The following is a 4,634-nucleotide window of genomic DNA, read 5'->3' as shown; positions in this document are numbered from 1 at the left end:
TCGCATCCTTCTGTGATCACGCCGCAGGAAGATACGTTACAGGGGGGCTGAAAATACATAAGCACCCTTTGCTGCTTCGGATCACGTTTAAATTTCTTCGAATAACTGTTCGTAGTGGTCCCTAGTGGTACCAAACTCTAACCGAAAGCAAAAATGGTTGTCACGTTGCAGGCCAAAGGGGTGTGATCACGTTCAGTGGGGACGCAGGCCCACGATGTGTGCGGGAGTGTCAGTAGCGTTAAAGGTTGTCAAGAATATCGTCCTGTTGTTCGTCACACTGAGAAAGATCGTTTTCGGCCGCGAAATGTATGGGAATGAACGCCGTCAGGAAAGGGGTGGTTCTATGAACGTGATTTATGCCATCCCCTGAGGCCTTTCCGTGACAATTCTGAGCGACAGTGTGTCTGAAATCTTTTCTTTGGCCACCCGTAAGAAAACCGCGTGCTTTCACCTCTGGGTGTCACCATTTGGCCTCCATCGCAGACACGTCGAAAGACAGGGTGAAATGGGAAAGAGGGGAGGGACGACTTTCCCATTGCATTACAATACACAGTGGCATTGGGCAGAATTGGTTCAAATGGCTCTGAGAACTATGGGACTTAACTTCTAAGGTCATCAGTCCCCTAGAACTTAGAACTACTTAAACCTAACTAACCTAAGGACATCCACACACATCCATACCCGAGGCAGGATTCGAACCTGCGACCGTAGCGGTCGCGCGGTTCCAGACTGTAGCGCCTAGAACCGTGGGCAGAATTCTGGTGAAATTTGGTGCCAATGTGACATCAGTAACCCAGCTTACACATGACATGATCTGAGCTCTGCTGTTTGAAGTGACGAGCCCGATAGTGACGTCGCAGGGCGTCACGCTGTTACACCATTAAAGTGAAATACATTAAATGTGTTCGCAGTTGCGAATATGAACTACCATCAGCTGTATAATGAAAGGACGACGATGAAAATTTGTGCCGGACCGGGACTCGAACCTGCATTTCCCCTTTATCGTGAGCGGTTGCCTTACCAATTGGTTATCCGAGCACGACTCTCTGTCTAACCCAAACTTCCATATACATATGTGGATATGGTTTCTGTTCTTTCGGACGTGTCCATATCAGTATATGGTTCTGGCAATACCGGCCATGACCTCCTTCTTCTGTGCGGATGCACACATATTACCCGATCTTTTACGGGACTTGGGAAGAATGCCTTCCACAAGTAATGAGTGTGCTGGGTAGGGACACTACGAATATAGTGTGTGGACATATAAGGTGAGAAATGAGGGTTCGCGCTAGGCGTGCTCGATATAGTCCCTGCAGTCATACTATCCTCTGTGCCCTCGGTGGCTCAGATGGATAGAACGTCTGCCACGTACGCAGGAGATCCCGGGTTCGAGTCCCGGTCGGGGCACACATTTTCACCTGTCCCCGTTGATATATATCAACGCCCGGCTGCATCTGAAGGTATTAATATATAATTCTAATTTCAAGCTTCCATATGTCGTCAAGCATGTGTCTACATGTGTCTCCATTATACAGCTGATGGTAGCTCATATTCGCAACTGCGAATACGTGTCCGAAGAAACTTTACATCGTAAACTGGAATATCACAGGTACTGCAATGTCGTGTTACAGAGGAAGATTGTGGACACCTTTGGGCCCAATTTTAGACTTACACGCTGCAATGGGAGATAAGTACTGGGTTTTCGAAGCAGTGTTTCTTTAATTGTGTTGTGCAGCGTATTTAGCGGCTTACAGTACAGATTGCTGTTTATTTGACCGTACTGAAGCAGTAGAAACACGGAAGCAGCAGACATACTCTTTATGTGAAAAGCTTTGTTCAAGAATATGTGTGATGTATTTATTATTCCTTTTACGTAAAGAATGTTGTCAATGTAATTGTTTATATGTTCCTTAACGCTATAGAAACTTTTGCTAGATGTTAGCATAAATTTGAACGCTTTCTTAAACGGCCCTAATGTTCTTCATTTCTTCAGACAATCAATAGGATATTAATTTATGTTAATACAGCATAATTGTCTGATATAAGCCCTTGGTATGTACATATCTAATCAAAGGTATCTGGACACAACATTTGCTGTCATCAGCTTGGGGCATGGCCACTCTTCGCCATTATGACTTCTGGAATACTGATGCGAACACTTTCAATGATACGTCTAAATATCTATGGAGGAATGTCAGCCCATTCTTACTGAATATCATAAACTAGAGTAGGTAGTCATCTTGGACGCTGTAGTCTGGAGCAAAGTCGACGTTCTAACTCATCCCAGAGGCGATCCATTGGCTTCATGTCGGGAATCTGGGCAGGCCAAACCGTTTCACGAATGTTATTGTCCTCACAGTTACTGCTTTATGTCAGGGTGCATTATCATGCTGGTACAAACCATCATCGTCTCCGGACTGCTGCTCTGCTGTGTGCTATACACCATGCTGTAAAACGACTTCACATCCTTCAGGTTTTTGTGATTTCTTAACATCAATAAGGGGAGCACGCCGCAGCCACGAAAAACACGTTCCCCGGGCATTCGCGAAACCCAAAACCTTCCACCGTATTGCCTTGGGGGATAGCTTGATGTCGTACTCCAAATCACTCGTTTCCAGTCATCTACCGTCCGTTGGCGTCGCTCTTTACACAATCTCAAGCAGTGCTTAGCTCTGAGTACAGGTATGTGTGGCCTATGAGGAGCTGATCGACCATTGTACCCCGTTATTTTAATTCCCTATGCACAGTCGTTGAGCTATATGGACTGCTGGTAGCACTCTGCGACTCCCGAATGACTCCTCCCCACTGATTTCAGGCGATTTTGTTACAACCACCATCCGCTATGCTCGACGATACCAGTCCTTCAGCACATGAGGTCTGTCTGGCCTTGGTTTAGCTGTGGTTGTTCATTCCCGTTTCCATTTCACAATCGCATCACCAACAGTCAACGTGGTAGGCTTTAGAAGGATAGAAATGTCTCTGATGGATTTGTTACTCAGGTCACATCCAATGATTAGTCCACGTTCGGAGTTTCCGAGCTCCCCTGACCGACCCCTTCTGCTATTGCTGCTTCCCTACTGAGAACATAGTACTCCCCACCTCCTTTTACGAGTAAATCTTACCTCAGTGTAAGCACATAATTGTCTAACGCAGTCAAAGAAATGCTGCCTGCCAGGCACAAGGCTCGAACCCTGAGCTCCACACGCTAAAGCCGCGCAAGTGGGCCCACAGCCACACCGATGTGAAAACGTATCTTGGATTAGGATGGTCAGGTGCGATAGATCGATAAGCATGTGCTGCGAGGTATGTCATCTGGTGGCGTTAACATTTGTCATCCACTTTTGGAGTATTTCCGACATTTGCAACCCTGTGTGTCTCATATTAAATTACTTGTTTCAGCATCATCTACGTCGCTTCAGAGATCTTTAAATGTGAGTAAGAATCACCACGGATCGGAGCGTGGAATGTCAGATCCCTTAATCGGGCACGTAGGTTTGAAAATTTAAAAATGAAAATTGATAGGTTAAAGTTAAATATAGTGGTAACTAGTGATGTTCGGTGACAGGAGGAACAAGACTTCTGGTTAGCTGAATACTGGTTTACGAATAAAAAATCAAATTTGGGTAATGCAGGAGTAGGTTTAATAATCAATAAAAAAATAAGAACGCCCGTAAGTTCCTACGAAAAGCATTGTGAACGCATTTTTGTAGCCAAGATAGACACAACGCCCACGCCTACCACAGTAGTACAAGTTCATATGCCTACTAGTTCCGCAGATGATCAAGAGTTTGAAGTAATGTATGATGCGATAAAAGAAGTTATTCAGATAGTTAAGGGGGACGAAAATTTAATAGTCGTAGGGGACTGGAATTCGACAGTAGAAAAAGGAAGAGAAGGAAAAGTAGTAGGTGAATATGGACTGGGTGTAAGGAACGAAAGAGGAAGCCGTCTGGTAGAATTTTGCACAGAGAATAACTTAATCATAGCTAACACTTGGTTCAAGAATAATGAAAGAAGGTCGTATTCATGGAAGAGGCCTGGAGACACTGGAAGGTTTCAGATAGATTATATAATAGTAAGACAGAGATTTAGGAACCAGGTTTTAAAGTGTAAGACATTTCCAGGGGCAGATGTGGACTCTGACCACAATCTATTGGTTATGAACTGTAGATTAAAACTGAAGAAACTGCAGGGACAGCATAAAGGAACAATTGACGGGAATGGGGGAAAGAAATATAGTAGAAGAAGAATGGGTAGCTTTGAGGGATGAAATAGTGAAAGCAGCAGAGGGTCAAGTAGTTAAAAAGACGAGGGCTAGTAGAAATCCTTGGATAACAGAAGAAATATTGAATTGAATTGATGAAAGGAGAAAATATAAAAATGCAGTAAATGAAGCTGGCAAAAAGGAATACAAATGTCTCAAAAATGAGATCGACAGGAAGTTCAAAATGGCTAAGCAGGGTTGGCTAGAGGACAAATGTAAGGATGTAGAGGCTTATCTCACTAGGGGTAAGATAGATACTGCCTACAGGAAAATTTTGGAGAAAAGAGAACCACCTGTATGAATATCAAGTGCTCAGATGGAATACCAGTCCTAAGCAAAGACGGGAAAGCAGAAAGGTGGAAGGAGTATA

At 44.2% G+C, this 4,634-nt stretch overlaps 1 non-coding gene across 1 annotated transcript; it reads left to right on the top strand.

Annotated features, from left to right (window-relative positions):
- The first annotated feature begins 1,332 nt into the window (after positions 1-1,332).
- On the top strand, positions 1,333-1,407 carry Trnat-cgu (transfer RNA threonine (anticodon CGU)). Its single transcript has one exon. It is a non-coding gene; the product is annotated as a tRNA-Thr (tRNA).
- Positions 1,408-4,634: the final 3,227 nt, after the last annotated feature.

The sequence above is a fragment of the Schistocerca cancellata genome, chromosome 1 (genome assembly GCF_023864275.1).
Source record: "Schistocerca cancellata isolate TAMUIC-IGC-003103 chromosome 1, iqSchCanc2.1, whole genome shotgun sequence".
Lineage (NCBI taxonomy): Eukaryota > Metazoa > Arthropoda > Insecta > Orthoptera > Acrididae > Schistocerca > Schistocerca cancellata.
Note: the sequence above shows the minus strand (reverse complement) of the source record. Positions and strands in the feature narration are given on the sequence as shown.